Source organism: Dendrobates tinctorius, unplaced genomic scaffold (genome assembly GCF_039654945.1).
Source record: "Dendrobates tinctorius isolate UK_male_01 unplaced genomic scaffold, ASM3965494v1 ptg000305l, whole genome shotgun sequence".
Classification (NCBI taxonomy): domain Eukaryota; kingdom Metazoa; phylum Chordata; class Amphibia; order Anura; family Dendrobatidae; genus Dendrobates; species Dendrobates tinctorius.
The window spans coordinates 117,148-138,209 of record NW_027361972.1 but is presented as its reverse complement, the minus strand read 5'-3'; positions in this window follow the sequence as shown (position 1 = coordinate 138,209).

Genomic DNA, 21,062 nt, shown 5'->3' with positions numbered 1-21,062 from the left:
CATCATTCTGACTTTAATATAACGCTCATCATTCTCCCCGCCGGCAGAGCAGGGGAGAATGATGAGAGCGTTTTCAGCACCCGCCACAGGGGAACAGCACTTACTGTAGCGCTTCTTCCCTGCCGGCCGTCCATGTGGTACTGATGCTGCACACGGGCGGTATACGGTTGTCACACATGTGCCACAAGTATTACACACATGGACATCTCCGGTACCAGAAATATCAGGACGTGTGAAACCGGCCTTATACACAGTTCTCTTTAAATGACTAATATTTCTTCTTGAAACTCATCTGACAGAAAATATTTGGAGCTTAGGATAGTATAGATTGTGAAGTCTCCGAGCCCCATACGCTAATTACCCCAGAGAGGTTTCACCACTAGTTACTCATTTATTACTGATGGAGACTGTGGAGTTTGATCATTTCTGTAGATGTTATTGTCTATAGTCACAGTGTTTGATTACAGTAGTGTCCAAAATCCTCTGATTTAACCTCTTCCTGCAGCCAGTTTTGTGTTCTTAATCAGGCCCCATTATTAATATCTGACGTGTGTCACTTTATGTGGTGGTAAGTTTGGAATTCTTCACAAAGGATAATAGAAAACAAATGGATCTTAGAAATTATTCTCCAGCTTCGCACTATACCCTATATACGGTTGTACACTACTGTCTGGGCACATGGCAGTGTTCAGAAGGGAAGGAGCGCCATTTAGCTATTTGAATGCATATCTAGCTGGAATAGTTTGCAGACACAATGTATTGGGAGTATAATGAAAAAAACAGTAACCGGCTCACCTGTCCCGGCTAATAGTGGTGCATGGAAGCTCGGATTTCAGTCAAGCACAAGCGCAAAAAGAACATATTGTTTGAAACGCGTTGCTCTGCTTTCCGCCATTATGGGGCATGTCCGTTTATCTCTGTTCTTATGCCTTTAATACATTTTTTGTACATTTGGAAGCTGGAAACCCCCCTTTTTTTTCTTTGAATGTATTGGGAGCACTGTTCATGGTCACCTGGCAGCTCAAAAGATGTCCACCATGAACATTCTCTGTTTTCCATATCCCAAGGATTGCCTTGCTCATCTAACACCATTACATGGATCTGGACTTACACTGGGACCCCGAGGCTTGGACCATGATGTTACCTGCTAGTCTGTGGTGTTCGATGGCAAGAAGAATAGTCAGGTAGCTGGGTCAGAACCAGAAGGACAGAATACAGAATCAGAAGACACAAGAGTAGTCAGTAAACGGGCCACGGTCACAACAGGAAACAAATAGACAAGCCGCAAGCTGAGCACAGAGGACTGAACCAGAGGAGAACAGCGCTGTATCTGGCAGATTCCGGCCATGTGCTTTGCACTTTAGTAGGGTGTGGTACTTTCCAATTGGCTGAAGTAGGGAGCAGATTACTCCAGCTGGACAGCAGGAACAGATCCCAGATGAGATTGGACACACCATATTCAGAAGCCCTAATATAACTAAATGACAGAAAACCAGAATAGTAGAAATCCCCATAAAGTGATTCCATGTTATTAATTAATTCACTGAGGGTTATAATCCTTAGGAGGAGTGAATATTTTGACTCCACAGCCAATTCTGGAAATTAACACGCAGTGGATGTTGGAGAGTGAAAATTACACATTTGGCATTTTATTACCCAGCACATAGTGCCCAGATTGTGCTCCAGGAGACACACACCACAAATTAAGTGGGTTCTTCTCACTATAAAATTGCTAAATACGGGGATCCTAAATGTTGTTTGCGCACACTGCAAGACTCCGAAGTGAGAGCGGATTTTGCTGGATTGGTTTATAGAAACCTTGTTGCTTTTCAACAGCCTTTGAGCCACTAATAGTGTGGGAACCTCTGTATTTCCATTGACTGATGATGGACCTGAGTGGGGACTTGTTTTTGTGAGATGAGAATTGGTATTATTTTCATCTACATAACATTGATTGGTTTCTTTTTATTTGATATTTGGGAGGCAGAATGAACAAACAGTTGAACACCACACACTACTGGTTCATCCAACAAGATTTTCTATTAGACTGTGAACTGTCATTGTCTTGGTAAATAATTAAAGTTTTTTTACATAGCTTGCCATTTTTATGAACAGTTTAAATAGAGACATTCAAAAATATAAAACTCAAGGATATTTTATAAAAAAAATTGTTTTTTTGTCTTAGCAGAGGACTGTACCAGGAGATCAGAGGGACAGCTGACATCTTCAACTTTTAAATCTGATGATCTTGAGATCCTACAAGATACAACTGAAGTCATTGCCATTACTCCAGATATATCATCTATTCACAGCAAAGATCTGTCATCTAATCCTATGAAACAGGTCCCATCTTCTGATTCATTACTGACTACTAAGGAAAATCAATGTCACCAAAGAGACATTAAAAAACAAACTGCTCCTAAAGCAAAGAAGCCATTTTCATGTTCAGAATGTGGGAAATGTTTTACATGGAAATCACATTTTGTTAACCACCAGAGAACTCACACAGAGGAAAAGCCTTTTTCCTGTTCAGAATGTGGGAAGTATTTTACATGGAAATCGCGTTTTGTTACTCACCAGAGAACTCACACAGGGGAGAAGCCTTTTTCATGTTCAGAATGTGGGAAATGTTTTGCACAGAAATCACATTTTGTTATCCACCAAAGAACTCACACAGGGGAGAAGCCTTTTTCCTGTTCAGAATGTGGAAAATGTTTTAACAATAAAACAGATTGCGTTAAGCACCAGAGAACTCACACAGGGGAGAAACCTTTTTCATGTTCAGAATGTGGGAAATGTTTTAGCAAGATATCAAATTGTGTTAAGCACCAGAGAACTCACACAGGGGAGAAGCCTTTTACATGTTAATGTGGGAAATGTTTTAACTAGAAAGCACTTCTTGATCACCATCAGAGCAGTCACACAGAGGAGAAACCTTTTTCATTTTCTTAATATGGGAAATATTTTACTTGGAAATCAGCTGTTAATAAACATCAGAGATGTCACATAGGGGAGAAGCCTTTTTTATGTTCATAGTGTTGGAATAGTTTTACCCAAAGTTGAATCTTCTTAAATGGGTTGTCTCTTGTCATTCCTCATGTTTGCTGACAAAAGGATAAAACTAAACTTTATCAATTCCAAATGTAAATCTATACCCATAATTCACCCCCTGAAGGTTACTCAGTAGGTGACTAATAGAAAAAGCATATACCCCACATCTCAGTATATAGGGTGAGGTGACGTATACACACTCACTCTCCAAGCCTCTCATTTCTACGGGTTTTATCGTCCTCACCAAAGGCGACTCATCAGGAGACTATTTAATATTGACCTATATTCGAACGAGACAAAAGGAAAAAAACCCTAAAATCATGTATTATCCGAAACAGTCAGAAAACTAGCCACATATTGGCAGACCCCAGACCTCAAACTATATACTTCGTAAGTTTATAAGCCACTCCAGTGTCAGGAATAGATAGTATGAATTTGAATTTACCAAACGGCTGCAATGAAACAAACAGTGAAAAATATAAAAGGTTCTAAATACTTTCCGTACCCGCTGTATCAGTAAAAATAACTCATCTTTATTAGGTAAAGTATAAATGAATTGCACCATTTTCCGATATCCGTCGCGTCTCCATTTTTTCATGATCTCGGGTTGGGTGAAGGCTTATTTTTTGTGTGCCGAGCTGACATTTTTAATGGATACCATTTTGGTGCAGATACTATTTTTTTGTCATCCTTTATTGCATTTTAATGAAAGAAGTAATTCTGGCGTTTTGACATTTTTTCTAATTGTACCATTTAGCGATCGGGTTAATTCTTTTTTATAGTGATAGATCGGGCGATTCTGAACGTGGCTATAACAAATATGTATATGTTTGATTTTTTTTATTGTTTTATTTTAAAAGGGGCGAAAGGGGGGTGATTTGAACTTTTATATTTTTTTAATATTTTTAAAAACTTTTTTTTACTTTTGGCATTGTGAAGACATACAGCATTGTATCTTTTTTTTTTTTTTGAAACATCATTTTTATTGATTTTGTAATGAAGTTGAATATTACAAGTTATAAACGTTGCATTGAATTGTTACAAGGAACATATTTAAACCTGCTAACAGGGCTGTGGACTCGGTAAACCAAACCTGCGACTCCAACTCCTCAATTTCCCTTACACCGGCTCCGACTCCATGACTCCGACTCCCACATATATTGCTTATATTTAAGTGAAAAATTTATTGTAGTACAATGTGAACATCAGACATTTAATCATTTCTATGATCCAATAATCAAGATATTTAGAACATAATATCTATTTATTAGAATACAACTTTAGAACACTAAAAACTAATAAATTGTAAATATGTAATACGCTGTATAATATCGATTACATACCTACGGTACAGACCAAAGTTTGGACACACCTTCTCATTCAAAGAGTTTTCTATATTTTCATGACTATGAAAAGTGTAGATTCACTCTGAAGGCATCAAAACTATGAATTAACACATGTGGAATTATATAATTAACAAAAAAGTGTGAAACAACTGAAAATATGTCTTATATTCTAGGTTCTTCAAAGTAGCCACCTTTTGCTTTGATTACTGCTTTGCACACTCTTGGCATTCTCTTGATGAGCTTCAAGTGGTAGTCACCGGAAATGGTCTTCCAACAGTCTTGAACGAGTTCCCAGAAATGCTTAGCACTTGTTGGCTCTTTTGCCTTCTCTCTGCGGTCCAGCTCACCCCAAACCATCTCGATTGGGTTCAGGTCTGGTGACTGTGGAGGCCAGGTCATCTGGCGTAGCACCCCATCACTCTCCTTCTTGGTCAGATAGCCCTTACACAGCCTGGAGGTGTGTTTGAGGTCATTGTCCTGTTGAAAAATAAACGATGGTCCAACTAAACACAAACCGGATGGAATAGCATGCCGCTGCAAGATGCTGTGGTAGCCATGCTGGTTCAGTATGCCTTCAATTTTGAATAAATCCCAAACAGTGTCACCAGCAAAGCACCCCCACACCTCCTCCTCCATGCTTCACAGTGGGAACCAGGCATGTAGAGTCCATCCGTTCACCTTTTCTTCGTCGCACAAAGACACGGTGGTTGGATCCAAAGATCTCAAATTTGGACTCATCAGACCAAAGCACATATTTCCACTGGTCTAATGTCCATTCCTAGTGTTTTCTGGCCCAAACAAGTCTCTTCTGCTTGTTGCCTGTCCTTAGCAGTGGTTTCCTAGCAGCTATTTTACCATGAAGGCCTGCTGCACAAAGTCTCCTCTTAACAGTTGTTGTAGAGATGTGTCTGCTGCTAGAACTCTGTGTGGCATTGACCTGTCTCTAATCTGAGCTGCTGTTAACCTGCGATTTCTGAGGCTGGTGACTCGGATGAACTTATCCTCCGCAGTAGAGGTGACTCTTGGTCTTCCTTTCCTGGGGCGGTCCTCATGTGAGCCAGTTTCTTTGTAGCGCTTGATGGTTTTTGCCACTGCACTTGGGGACACTTGCAAAGTTTTCCCAATTTTTCAGACTGACTGACCTTCATTTCTTAAAGTAATGATGGCCACTCGTTTTTCTTTACTCAGCTGCTTTTTTCTTGCCATAATACAAATACTAACAGTCTATTCAGTAGGACTATCACCTGTGTATCCACCAGTCTTCTGCACAACATAACTGATGGTCCCAACCTCATTTATAAGGCAAGAAATCCCACTTATTAAACCTGACAGGGCACACCTGTGAAGTGAAAACCATTTCCGGTGACTACCTCTTGAAGCTCATCAAGAGAATGCCAAGAGTGTGCAAAGCAGAAATCAAAGCAAAAGGTGGCTACTTTGAAGAACCTAGAATATAAGACATGTTTTCAGTTGTTTCACACTTTTTTGTTAATTATATAATTCCGCATGTGTTAATTCATAGTTTTGATGCCTTCAGAGTGAATCTACAATTTTCATAGTCATGAAAATAAAGAAAACGCTTTGATTGAGAAGGTGTGTCCAAACTTTTGGTCTGTACTGTGTATATATATATGTATATATATATACACATACACACACACACACTATGACTTATCTCAGCTAAGATAAAGCCTAGATCCTCAAGCTACTTTCACACTATGGGCGCAGCCAGGATCAAACCTGGGGGGGGGGCAGAACCTCATACTGTTCCGCAGAATTTCATACTGCACACCTCAGCTGCTGCAGGACCTCATACTTCGCACCCCTACACTTGAAAATAAAGCCTGCACCTTAAGCAGAGTCAGCATGGGTTTGTAACTAATAAGTCATGTCAGACTAACTTAATTTCCTTCTATGACAGAATCACTGATTGGGTGGATCAAGGAAATGCTGTAGATATAGTATATCTTGACTTCAGCAAAGCATTTGACCAAGTCTCTCATACAATCCTTATTGAAAAAATGACTAAGTATGGAATGGACAAGGCAACTGTTGGTGGATTCTTAACTGGCTTAGTGATCGGACCCAAAGAGTGGTCGTAAATGGCTGCACATCCAGTTGGAAGAATGTCTCAAGTGGGGTACCACAGGGCTCTGTCCTGGGCCCTGTATTGTTCAACATCTTTATCAAGGATTTAGATGAAGGATTGAAGGGTAAACTGATTAAATTTGCTGATGACACAAAGCTAGGAGGGATAGCTAATACTAGAGAAGAGAGAGCGAGGATTCAAATAGATATAAATAAACTGGAGCAGTGGGCAGCAACTAATGGAATGGTTTTTAACAGGAAAAAATGCAAAGTACTACATCTGGGCAATAAAAATGAAAAAAGCATATACAGAATGGGAGGAATAGGGCTAAGTGACAGCACATGTGAAAAAGACTTGGGTATACTAGCAGATCACAGACTGAATATGAGTCAACAGTGTGATGCAGCAGCAAAAAAGGCAAATGCAATTCTAGGATGTATTAACAGAAGCATACAGTCTAGATCACGTGAAGTCATTATTTCCCTCTACTCCTCTTTGGTCAGACCTCATCTGGAATATTGTGTTCATTTTTGGGCACCACATTTTAAAAAAGACATCAACAAACTGGAGCAAGTTCAGAAAAGAGCGACCAGAATGGTGACCGGTCTGCAAACCCTGTCTTATGAGGAAAGGTTGCAGGATTTGGGAATGTTTAGTTTGCAAAAGAGAAGACTGAGAGGAGACTTAATAGCTGTCTACAAATATCTAAAGGTCTGTCACATTGTAGAAGGATCAACTTTATTCTCATTTGCACAAGGAAATACTAGAAGCAATGGGATGAAACTGAATGGGAGGAGACAGATTAGATATTAGAAAAAACTTTTTGACAGTTAGAGTGATCAATGAGTGGAACACACTGCCACGAGAAGTGGTGAGTTCTCCTTCAATGGAAGTCTTCAAACAGAGGCTGGACAGACATCTGACTGGGATGATTTAGCGAATCCTGCTTTGAGCAGGGGGTTGGACCAGATGGTCCAGGAGGTCCCTTCCAACTCTACGATTCTATGATTCTAAGAAGATATGGTGATGAATGCAGTCTATTTATTCCAACTATCAATTGATGTTGATGTGTTACTGAAGACGAGCAATGCCTGTCCTGGGCGTCCTTTTGGGCAGCTATGAGGTGTACCTAACTGGTGCTAAAAAAAAAGGAGTGTCAGTCTGTGTGCTACCCGGCTTTCATTCTTTTTGGTACAGATATGATATGGATAGACAGATATGGATATATAGATAGAGCAGATTTCTAATCTGCTTTTGCTATTGAAAACATCTATGAGCTCAAAAACCTTTCAGGTGATGCGGTTTTTTAAAAAGCTGATCTGCTTTTGCAACTGAAAAACGTATCCTCAAAAAACGCAGGAAAAACGCTGTGTGTGAATGTAGCCTTAGATCAGGAATAGAACAGTCATTTATAGGACATTTCATAACTTTCCCAAATTCCTATGAAAAAATATTCAGCACATTCTGCATTGAACTACTGTACCCAATTTATTATATATTTTAGGAGTCGGTCCATTTTATACCGACTCCAACTCTGACTCCAACTCCACCAAAATGAGCACCGACTCCGACTCCACGACTCCGACTCCACAGCCCTGCCTGCTTATCACCTAAGCCTGAATAGAAGCAAAAATAAACTTAACAAATATAAAATTATCAAACCCCCTTACGTCCACATTTTCATAGATCACATTGACTGAGATCAGACATCTTATCTCCAGCTCCACCTTATCCTCCATATAGCTCATATAACACATTTCAGTTTTCCCAGATTACCACTCAAATCCTCTAATAGATACCAATCCGAATCCACAAAGGTGCTCATTAAATCTTGAATTTCTCTGGTGGTCAGTGACGTTTTTAAAACATTTTTTTCGTCATTTTATCTTTATTTCTTTCTGTTTCTCTTTTTTCCAAATATAAGACCGATGTTAAACCTTCCTTGATCTATTTTATCCCTGGGAGTGTTTTAGCTAGCCAGTGTTGCAGAATTAGACGTTTTGTCACCATTGCAATGGAGTGAAACAAGTCATGAAGCCGTCCGCCTCTTGTTTTACCCGTCGTAAAGTGAAACAACCAACACAATGGATCTACTTCTACCCGTATCCCACAGATCTTCAGATACATATCCTGGACTTTTACCCAGAGTTCTTGTGTCCTGGGACATGACCACAATCCATGCTCTGTGTCTGTTTGGGCATTGTACATTTTGGGCAGCTTGTCTGCCTATCAGGATTCTGCGGAGTCGGAGGTATATTGAAGCCACCTATTGTTTTATGCATTATTCTGAACTGACTATCTCTCCATTGTTCATTGATGATATGCTTTCTTACCAATTCCCAGCCCCGCAGAATCTTATGCTCAAGTTCTTCATTCCCATTTGTGAAATATTTTGCCCTTCCCTGAAGGGCGTAATATGTCCCTCAGCATCCCATATATTGAGGTGATAGATATTTCTAAATGTCTTTGGTAACCAAGTCCTCCCATATTTCTGAATCGATTTCCTTCCTCACATCCTGAAGGAGGTCTAATACATAATGCTTTAATTGACTATATAGCATCAAATGAAATCTCGGCAGCTCAGATTTGTCTATCACTTCCAATCCCATCAACCAGCGGCCTTCTTGTAGATGTAGTAAGTCCCCTGACGTCTCTATTCCTTTCCCCAACCACTGTGTATAATTTCTTTTCTCTTCCTAATCTAAAGGCAGGAGATGCCCAAGGGTTCAGGTGTTTCGACACTCTCCACGACATTTTGTTTTTTTCTTACTGCCTTCCATGTGGCAATGGTATCTTTACATATTACCGTATATTTAATGTTTGGCGGTATGTGTGACAGCGGCGTATGTAGCAGCGCCGTCAGGTCCCACAAGCCACAAAATTCTGTTTCCAATTTGGAGTCAGTATATCGCCCCGTTTTTTTAATCCAGTCTATTACATTCCACATTAAACACGATAAATTATATCCCCTAATATTTGGCAATCCCGCGCCCCCTCCCTCCTTTGTGTGCATTAGAGTTCCTGTAGCCAATCTCGCCCTTTTACCCCTCCAGATGAATTTAGAAAAGGCCCTGTTTAATCTGAGAACATCTGCGTGACAAATTAACATTGGGATAGTTTGCATTGGGTACAGTAATCTCGCAAATCTTGTCATCTTGATTAGGTGGCAGCGATCTAGCAGCGAGAGGAGCAGATTCCCCACCTCTCATCTCCTTCTCTGTTTTGTCTATGATAGGCTTATAATTGAGATCATAAATCTGTTTCGGCGTTCTCCCCAAGTAAATTCCCAAGTACTTTATAGATGTTGTTGCTTTCTGGATACCCATTATATTACTCTCCTGGCCACGTTTTACCTCAGTCCTCATGAACAGAATCTCAACATTTAGACTTATTTAAACGAAAGCCGAGAATTTTCCAAACTTCAAGCAGCAACATAGGGAGATCTTCCTCTGGGTTGTTCATGAACAGAATTATGTCATCTGCAAATAGGGCATTTTTGACTGTCTCATTTCTGATGTAGTACCGCCAAAAATTGTCTAAACGGACCTACCAGATTTATTTTATCCAACACTTGACCCAGCCATGGCCACCTCACATTATCGAACACTTTTTCTGCGTCCAGTGTGACCATAGCTGGATCCTCTCCCTTATCCACATGCTTCCCTCTAATCTTGTCTAGGAGTAACATGGCTTTCCTTATATTAGTAACGGCTGATCTTCCCTTCACAAAACCTGCTTGTTCCTTTGATACCAATCTAGGCAGTATCCTAGCCAGCCTGTCTGCCATTATTTTTGAGAGAAGTTTAACATCTTGATTTATTAATGATATCGGTCTATATCCCGAAGGGTCTTCCAAATCCTTCCCTCCCTTTGGGAGAAGCTTTATGTCGGCCGTATTCATCCCTTCTGACATAGCTTCCCCATGCAAAATGTGATTATATAAATCTTTAAGCGTGGGAACTATTTTCTCACCTCAGCGCCTTATAAAACGAACCATTAAATCCATCGGGCCCTGGAGCCTTATTGGCCCCCAGTCCTTTTATTGCCATATTAACTTCTTCCTCCGTGATGCAACCATTTAAATCCTGTAATTCCTCCTCCGTCAGTTTAGGGATATCAACTCTACCCAGCCATGTCTCTCCCACTACATCTTGATGATCCTCATCCTTGTATAACCTAGCATAGAATTTGCCCAGTACTCTGTTTATATCTTTGGGATTAGTCAGACTTAGGGGAGATCTAATATATATGTACAAGTATATCAGAGGGCAATACAGAGATCTCGACAATGAACTGTTTGTACCAAGGACTGTGACAAGAACAAGGGGGCATTCTCTTCGTTTGGAGGAAAGACAATTTCTGCACCAGCATAGAAGAGGGTTCTTCACGGTAAGAGCAGTGAGGCTCTGGAATTCTCTTCCTGAGGAAGTGATGATGGCCAACTCACTGAATCAATTTAAGGAAGGAATGGAGGCTTTTCTTGTGAGTAACAGTATAGAAGGTTACGAATAACAGAATATTATAGGTAGATGGTTGACCCAGCTTAGGGGAAGGAATTTTTTTCCCTATGGAGAAAATTGGCTTCTACTCTGTGGGGTTTTTTTTGCCTTCCCCAGGATCAACAATGCAGAACAGCTGCACTAAAAATAGGCTGAACTAGATGGACATAAGGTCTTCCTTCAGCCTTCAAAACTATGCTACTATGTTACTATGTTGTCCTTTTTTATCTCTAATTGCCATTATAGATGTACCCACATATCTTCCCCTAGCCAAATTAGCCAGTGTTCTCCCTGCTTTGTCACCATACCTATATAATTCTACCACCCAGTGATTTCTATGTAATTGCACTCTTTTTTCTGCCCATTCTTCAAAATTGTTTTTGGCCCCACCAGCATCGTCTCTTCAGGGCCTGTCGAGCCCAGTTCGTCCCGGAATATCGAGGCGTCAAGGCAGCCGCATCAGCGACCCCTACGTGGCCACGCTTGTGATCCTAACAGACCCCCTGGAAGGATAAGTTTAATATAGGAGATAAGGACCCGTAGTTTGGTCATAAGTGGCCTATAGCACCGGGGCAAACCAGGTTAATCGCATTACAATAAGGAAGTGCTGTTAGGATTGTTGAGTCCCTGCGTGGACTAGTTTGTTGTTAACACTTTTGGTTTGCTCAATATAGCCCCAGCGGCTACAGTTTTATAAAAGTGTATTCCACAAACCACACTCAGTCTCGTGTCTCGTCACTGCATCCTGCGAACCTGCTGAACCCTACACGTGACGTAGTCGGCAGGATGCAGTCTCCGAGCGCAGACAGTGGTGCCCCAGATCAGGGTAGAGCTGTAAACTCTACAAATGATGAGGGTCCCCATACCAGCATATCATTGTGGGCCATGCTGAACAACCTGCCTAGATTTTCTGGCTCCAATACTATGTTATGGAGCTGGATAGAGTGGATGGGGGGGCTCTTTCGGGTGCACCCAATGACCCCTGATCTGGAGGCCGAGATGGCACTTATGGCACTGGACGGGGAGGCGTGGAGGTCAGTGATGTTGAAACCTCCGGGGTACCGCAACACTTTTGAAAAAGTGTTACAGATAGTAGAACAGACCCATGGGGACCCTACTAATGTTGGAGAGTTAAGAACCCGTTTGTTTAATCGGATGCAAATAGAGGGGGAGACGATCACAGAGTATATGAATGTCCTTCAAGAATTGCATACGGCTATAGAAAGAAAGAACGGGGTAGGGGCAGGACCTGTTGACATTACCCTACGTGACCTACTGGTGACTGGTTTGCGAGATCCATTAGTCAAACAGGCACTGCAGGAACAGATCAGAATGAATCCCCGAATAGATTTTTCAGAGGTGGGGAGTCAGGCACATGCTCGAGAGCAGAAGCAGGGGATGGCGGTCCCCGTGGGGAAAGTCCAAAGTGTGGAGGCCTCCGCGAGTGTAGTCGAGGAGCCTCAGTGGGTGGAAGAGATGAAGCAAGAGCTGAAAAGTATTAAGGGCGAGTTGGCCGAAGTAAAGAGAAGAACCGAGACCGGGACTGGACGACCTAGCTTTAACCCCGGCTCTTGGGGATCACGCTCCCTGCGGGGTGGTCAGCCTACATAGGCCCGGTGTTTTGAGTGTGGAGAACCAGGCCACTTTGCCCGAGAGTGTCCGCGGCGTGGGAGATACCCACCCCGGCGGCCATTAAACTAAAGGGCTCCGGGCTGGGGGGACGCCGCTCGGAGCCGAAAACCACAACTAGGGGTGGTGGAAGTCCCGAAAATTTGGTAGCAAAATGTCCGGTGGTTTGGACAGAAGTGGAGGGCCGGGCTGTCCGGTGCCTGGTGGACACGGGGTCACAAGTAACCCCTATGCCCGCAACGTACTTTCAACAGAACTTCCCAGAAGCAGCAAGGCCTCAGTGGGGGCCCGTGATCAGACTAGTAGCTGCCAACCAACTGCCGGTCCCAGTTGCCGGGGTGGTGTGGGTGCAATTGACGCTGTGCGATAAATCCCTTGGTCGCAGAGGGGTGGTACTGACTCAAGGAGAAGCTGATAGGCAACACACCGTCACCCTAGGCATGAATGTTCTACGAGAGTTCGGCAACCTAGTGCTCAAAGCAGAGGCGTATCTAGGCTTTCAGGCACCCGGGGCAAGAATTTGGTTCGGCGCCCCCCCCCCCCCCAAAAAAAAAGTACATATGTGACTTACACACTTAGCCATGTACCCACGAGCTGCTCTCCCTAATGCTCTCAATGTTCAGTAAAAAACTGAAAGCAGGAAGAGAAGCTCTTGTCACAAGACCACATCTATGAAAATCGCATATGAGTGAAGTGTCCATGTGATGACACTGGAACCTGCAGAGCTGAATCCTGACACTGCAGCTTCTGAATTCTCACAATGAATGCACTGCACACTTTTAGGATTCTCCCTGGCCGATGTACAATCATGTCAGCACAAGTATGTGATTTATATACTTCTGGCCACATTCCGACTAGACGTGCCCGGCCTCGCTCCGTTCATTTTCATTGAGTGAGGCCACACATGTCTAGTCAGCATGTGACCGCATGTATGTAAATTACCGGCACGAGAGAATCCTAACAGCGTTCAGTGAGCACTGTGAGAATTCAGAAGTCTGCAGTCACATAGAATGTCTGCAGACTCAGCACAAACCTGGACAACCCCTTTAATGTTCCTAACAAATAAAAACATGAGAATTAGTCAGTATCACAAATAACATTTACATCCAGGTACCTTATAGATGACGTCGTCTCTGGAGTCAGTCTCCTTTTCTTCTTCTTGTCCAGACCTCATGATGAGTTTTCTCATCCACATCTCGTCTCAGCAGACTTCCATCTTTTCCGGTCTTCTGCAGCAAATCTTCACACGATGCCCTTAAAGATAGAAGTGTCATTATAATGCTCCTAAATAAAAATGTCTGCAATATACTGTCGCCTCACACTATTCCCCTCCCTCCTCATACTGTCTCCTCTATCATCCTCCTGTTCACCATACTGTCTCCTCACATACCCCCTCACTCTCTATACTGTCTGCTCACACATACCCCCGACTCCCCATACTGTGTCTGCACACATCCCATCACCCTCACTCCCCATACTGTGCCCACATAAATTCATCCGTTCGCACCCCTTACTGTCTGCACCCATCCCCCATACTGCTTCCTCATATATGCCCTCATAAATACTCTTCATTTTGTGTCCTCAAATCTCCCCACACACGTTAAATACCATCCCCACTCCAAATCCACCACACACATTAAGTACCCCCCATCCCCACTCCAAATCCCCCCACACATTAAGTATCCCCCATCCCCACTCAATAATCCCTTGTCCCTACTCCCAAATCCCCCCACACATTAAGTATCCCCCATCCCCACTCCCAAATCCCCCCACACATTATGTACCCCCACCCCCACTAATTAACCCCATCTCCACTCATTAAACCCCATACATTAACCCCCCTACACATTAACCCCCCCACTTATTAACTCCCATCCCCACATTAACCCCCATAGCCACTCATTAACCCCCACACTCATTAACGCCCCACTCATTAACCCCCATACTTTAACCCCCACACATTAACCCCCCCACTCATTAACCCCATCCCCACATTAACCCCCACACTTTAACCCCCATCTCTACATTAACCCCCATCTCCACTCATTAACCCCCCACTCATTAACCCCCATCTTCACTCATTAACCCCCCCACTCATTAACCCCCATCCCCACATTAACCCCCTCACTTTAACCCCCACCCCCACATTAAACCCCATCTCCACTCATTAACCCCCACACTTTAACCCCCACTCATTAACCCCCCGACTCATTAACCCCCATCCCCACTCAATAACCCCCCCACTCATTAACACCCCCCATCTCCCGTGGTTCTTCAGCTCCACAGAGGAGCATGTTTGCTCTTTGCTCCGGGTCAGAGCGACGTCAGCAGCTTGATCACATGACATGATCACGCTGCTGACGTCGCTCTGACCCGGCGGTCAGAGCTAATTGTACAGGCGTCTGTATAGACGCCAGTACAATTGCTGCCTGGGAGCCGGCGCGGCCTCCTTCTCTGCGCTGGCTGTCAGCTTGACAGCCGTCACAGAGAACAGCCGGCGCACAGGATGGTGGGCGGCAGAGCGCAGCCGCCAGGGGGGAGACACTGCGGACCGCTGCATTAGGCGGCCCGACTGCGCCCCCCTGCTGGCTGCGCCCGGGGCAACTGCCCCGGCTGCCCCCCCCTGGATACGCCACTGGCTCAAAGACCCTACACAGAGGATACTGAAGCAGTGGGGTTCTCGCAGAGCCCAGGGACAGGTATTCCAGCAGCTGGTGCGGGGATCACGGGTACATCAGGACCGCCAGGAGGGCGAGGCTCTGAGTAAGGTCATCACGCCAGCGACTCCCCTGCTTGTGTTACCTCCTGGACAGACTGTGGTGGCCCTGCCCATTCGAGCCTCGATACCCTTGGAGGGCGTGGAGGTGCAGGTGGGGCCGTGTCACTCGGAGCGCTTATCTCCTGGCATACTGGTGGCCCGTTCCCTGGCTTCCGTGCAGAAAGGAGCCATCCTGGTACGCTGCGTTAACTTCGAAGACCGAGACACCGTTCTGAAAGCATGGACTGTACTGGCCAAACTAGTAAGGCCTTTAGAAGAAGTGCTGCCAGCTCCGGCGGTTCAATTACGAGTACACCCCGAGGATCCTTGGGAAGTAACAATACGAACCTTACAGGCCCACAAAGTCTCGGCACAACACAAGGGCTGAAATATTTTGGAGGAGATGCGGGCCAAGCTTTCTGGATTAACTGCGGCCCAACTCTCACAGATAAAAACATTGCTGGGACAGTACCATGAAGTATTTGCTAGTCATGAGGACGATTTTGGGTGTACCACCACCATCACTCATGAAATCCCCACAGCAGGAGCGGCCCCTATCCGGGAACGATATCGACATATTCCGCCACAACTCTATCAAGAGGTGAAAACATTGCTGGCCCACATGCTGTGAAAAGGGGTGATATGGGAAAGTCAAAGCCCCTGGGCGGCCCAAATTGTGTTGGTCCGGAAGAAAGATGGTACACTACGATTCTGTGTGGATTATCGTAAACTGAATGCTTGCACTATTAAGGACTTATACCCGCTGCCCCGCATAGAAGAATCCCTGTCCACCTTGGGGAAGGCAACATATTTTTCGACCCTGGACTTGGCCAGTGGGTACTGGCAGGTGCCCATGTCAGAGGAAGATAGGGCCAAGACGGCGTTCATATTGCCCATGGGACTGTTTGAGTTCAATCGGATGCCGTTTGGGCTGGCCAACGCCCCCGGGACCTTTCAGCGATTGATGGAGTGATGTCTGGGAGATCTCAATTTTGAGGCCACGTTGATCTACCTGGACGACATCATTGTATATGCTGCCACCTTCGAGGACCACCTGAAGCGGTTGGGACAGGTACTCAGCCAGTTGCAAAAGTACGGGTTGAAGGTGAAGCCTCAGAAATGCCACCTATTTCGCTCTCAGATTGAGTATCTGGGTCATGTCGTTTCGGCAGAGGGTGTGAGGCCATCCCGGGAGAAGGTTGCTGCTATTCAGGAATGGCCTACCCCCGAGACGGTGAAAGATGTGCGGGCTTTTCTGGGATTAGCTGGATATTACCGTCGCTTCGTAAAGAATTTTACATGTCGAGCTTGAGCCCTGCACGACCTACTGAAGGGGGCTCCCGCTGGGGCCAATGGGCGAAAAATCCAGTGGCAACACCCTCAGGAAGAGGCTTTCTGAGACCTCAAGGCTGCCCCAGTGTTGGCTTATCCGGATTTCTCTCAGCCAGTCACCTTGCACACTGACGGGAGTCTTCACACGCTGGGGGGCTGTGTTGTCACAGGTTCAGGATGGCCGGGAGAGGGTGATCGCATATGGAAGTCGCTCACTCCATGACTCCGAGCGTAACCCTGACAATTACAGCTCTTTTAAGCTTGAGCTGTGGGCTATAACGGAGAGATTCGCAGAGTACCTAGCGGGCTCTGAGGTGGTAGTGCGAACTGACAACCACCCGCTGGCTCATCTGGAAAATGCCAAATTTGGTGCTCTGGAACAACGAAGGGTGGCCCGGATAACGAAGTACAATTATAAGATTATCTACAAAAGAGGGGCCGAGAATGTCCATGCAGACGCCCTCTCCAGGATTCGACATACAACTCAAGGGCAGAATCGAGCTGAAGAATTGGAAGGGGAGGAAATCCTGTTTGCTCTCACTGCTACCGTGCTCACAACTGGCAATAAAAAGATATCTTCATCTGAGACCCCAAGGGGCATACTGGAACAATCCCGGGATAAGTGGATACAGCAGCAACAAGAAGATGAAGAGGTTGGTCTTCTCAGGACAATTACCCACTGACTCTCAACGGCAAAATTTGCCTCAAGACCAGTTGCTTATGCTGCGAGAATGGGAGAGGTTGGTTATCCGAAAGGGATTATTGTATCGTAAACTAACATCACAAACAACCTCAATGACGGTTTGGCAGGTGGTTACGCCAGGAGCCCAACTTCACGTATTGGCTCGGGAGGCTCACGAAAAAGGGGCCCATTTCGGAACAAAAAAAACTTTGCAATGGCTGCAACAGAAAGCTTACCACCCGCGCTTGCCGGCTGTTGTGGACGAAATTTGCTGGACCTGCCGGTTGTGTGAATTAGCCAAACCACCCGCTCAGCGAACTGCAACACAAACTATTGTGACCTCAGCGCCCCTTGAGCTCCTGACGGTGGATTATTTGACCATTGGGCCCGCATTTCAGGGATACGAACACTGTCTCGTTATGATAGATCATTTCACTAAGTTCGCTGTGGTCACCCCCACTCGGGATCAGACCGCAGAGTCAGCTGCCTCCGCTATTTGTAGAAACTTTATACAAGTATACGGCTGTCCTCAACGAATACATTCTGATCAGGGAGCATATTTTTTGGGAAAAGTCATGGAAGAACTACATCACCTCTATGGAATTGACAAATCCTGGACCACACCGTATCACCCACAAGGGAATTGGGCTCGTGAACTATTTAATCGGACATTGATTCAGATGTTGCGCACTCTGGAGAGTGACAAGAAGGCCCGTTGGCCCGAATATGTTTCCGAATTAGTTTGGGTCTATAACAATAGGGTACATCGAGTGACTGGCTATACCCCCTATTCCCTGTTGTTTGGGTAAAGGGATCACAGAGGTGGAGTTAGACCCCAAAGAACCTCAGCCCTGGACTGGGGTGTCGTCTTGGGTCCGAAATCATCGTCATCGGCTGCAAACTCTTCACCGAATTGTACACACCAAGCTCCGAGATTGGGAGCACCCAGGGAAGAATACAACCCCGCCTCCTCACCTCCAAAGCGGGGACCGGGTGCTTGTGCTAGATCAACGCCCCCAAAACAAACTGGAGCCACGTTGGGAAGAAAGTCCTTATCGGGTCTTACGCCGTATCCATCCAGACGGACCGGTGCACGAAATACGATCTGAGGAGGATAAAACACTGCCCACTCATGTTGTGCATCGTAATATGTTACGCCCATGTACTTCCTCCGACCTGAAGCAACCGGAGCCTACCCCGTCGACATCTGAACCGTCTTCCGTATGTTGGGACCCGGACGACGACGAAGATTGTCTCCCAGGACCCGGAGGCTCTCCACGCAGTAATGAATCACCTGACACAATTAGCCCACCCGCACCAACCAGCCCACCGATGTCCACCACCCCAGACGACTCTACCCCAGTTGAACTTAGATGCTCCAAGCGGTCAACAGCTGGCAAACCCCCCGATGATATGAGCAAGATCAATTCATATGGCAACGAACATTGAAACCCCTACAGACCGAGCTCAATAGACTAAGGCCCTCGCCCGAGGACTGGCGAGCTTACAGGGTGGGGGAGTGTGGGGAAGAGGACTCCCAGACAGTAAATGGGCAGGTACCCAGGGGAACGATACTGGGAGGGCAGTAAAAGGAAAGACTTGACTGAAGTTGTCAGGGAAACAGGGGGCGGGGCAATTTCAAAGGGAGCAGGGGGCGCGCTGAAGTGGCAGTTGACAGAGAGCCAGACAGCAGACAGGGAGCCGTGTGAGACAGAGAGAACCGAGGGAGCGGACGGTGTGTTGTGGAGAGACCGACAGGGGCCTGTGAAAGGAAAGCTGCGGACTCACCGACACGTGAGACATGAGAGCCACCGGTGACCGCTCCCCTCATACGGTCGCATACAGCCGCCCCCGCTGTTTCCCGCCCTGTTGTGGCAAGTCCACGACCATGTGGTTCACAGATGATATCCCTTATTACTGTACGTCTTCCTATTTTAGGTGAATGGGAGTGTAAGTAGTCTTTCTGTAGCTCAACCTGGACCACAAAAATTTCTCCCTTCCATCTTCATATTATCATGTGAGGTATTCCAGTCATACTTTTCACTTATGCTGACCCCAGGATATATCTTGACACAATCTCATAAGCATTAGAACACTTAGTATTCTGTCTTGTTAGGGTCTTCCTGAACGCCCTTGTCATTGGGGTTCTTTGTTCCTTAGCCATTGTCTCTCTTTCATTATCTCCTTCCAAATGCAAATCCAACCTCAGGCTATACGGATAGGGTCTCCCCATCTCGTCCTCAGCATCTCCCCCTGTCTCCTCTCTCGCCGGGCTGGTATTTTCAGGTGATTGTTTGCCAGATGAAGGTTGCTGCTGGGACATAATTTTCATGGCCTCCTTGGGGTCTGTAAATGACCTCATCACACCATCTCTTGTCCTAACACGCAGAGTTGCTGGGTAGTTTAGCTGGAATCTGATGTTGCGTTTAAACAGCAGAGTGCATGCTTCGCTGAATGCCCTTCTTCTCCGTGTCACCTCTGCTGAATAGTTGTTACGTTGTGGACACAGGTGACGAGAGTGGACCCACTGGACCGTGGCGCCGAGCTCTCCCCGAGCGAGCGCACCAAGTGGACCGACCCCTATACAGGGACCGTTAGGGAACAGACTCGGGAAGTTCTAGCGCCACGGCAGCCAGGACCAGGGGTCGGCTCAGGAGGGTGAACTAGTGATGAGGAACAGAGGAAGGTCCAGAGAGGAACCAGGGTGACCAGGGTCCAGCGACTGCGGAAGAGGAGAAGGACGGAGGAAGGCGGGGGTCCAGGAAGAGGCGAACTGAAAAGGAAGGAGACACAGGGGTTAGGCAGGAGGAACGACCAGAGGGACAGAGGAACACTGAGGACACAGGAACTAACAGGAGGCACAAAACACAAGGAATAAACTAGAGAGCAGCTAGCAAGGAACAAGCAGCAGGGAGCACGGCCTAGACAACCGAGAGGCAACTCAATAGTCAGGCGCCTCCACTAAGGGAGGGCGGCCTGAAATACCTGGTGGTGGCCTCTGATAGGTCGGGGGGCCGGTCCGAGTCAGGTCACGGCAGACAGGTGGCTGCCGGTAGCAGCGTGCGGCTTATCCCTCCGGCGCGTGCGCAGAGGCACAGTGCGCGCGGCCGAGGGAAGTGGAGGAGAACGTCGGGACGCCGGTCGCCGGAAAGCAAGGGAAGCGGAGGCGCGCGTGCAGGACGCGTCAGAGGAGAGAGTCGGGGCAGAAGCAGGAGCGGTGAGTATGGCAGCGGGAGCGGTGCTAACAATAGTCTCCAAATAAAAGGACTTTAAGTCCCTGAATTATCAGCGGTCGTCTTCTTCCTTTATAAGCAATTAGTATTTCTTCCTTATCTTTAGTTCAAGTACTTTGCCGCTGCCTGGCTGGTCTCTGAGCTTCCTTGTTATTCTGTTTATTCCTGCCCCTCTCAGCCTCGGAGGCCTCTCTGGGGGGCCTATCCTGTGTGCACGCTCCACTCTGCAGTTATAGGACAGTCCCAGTGCTTTTGGCAATTCCACCTCATAGATATAATTTAGCTGCTATGTGTTTATTGTCTCTGGGAGGCCTATCATTTTCAGATTACTTCTGCGGGACCTGTTCTCCAGATCCTCTAGTTTATCCACAGTGTAGGAGGCTTGTTTCTTTAAGTCACTTGTTTTTCTAGCTGAATAACTGTCCTCCGCCTCAGAGATTCTC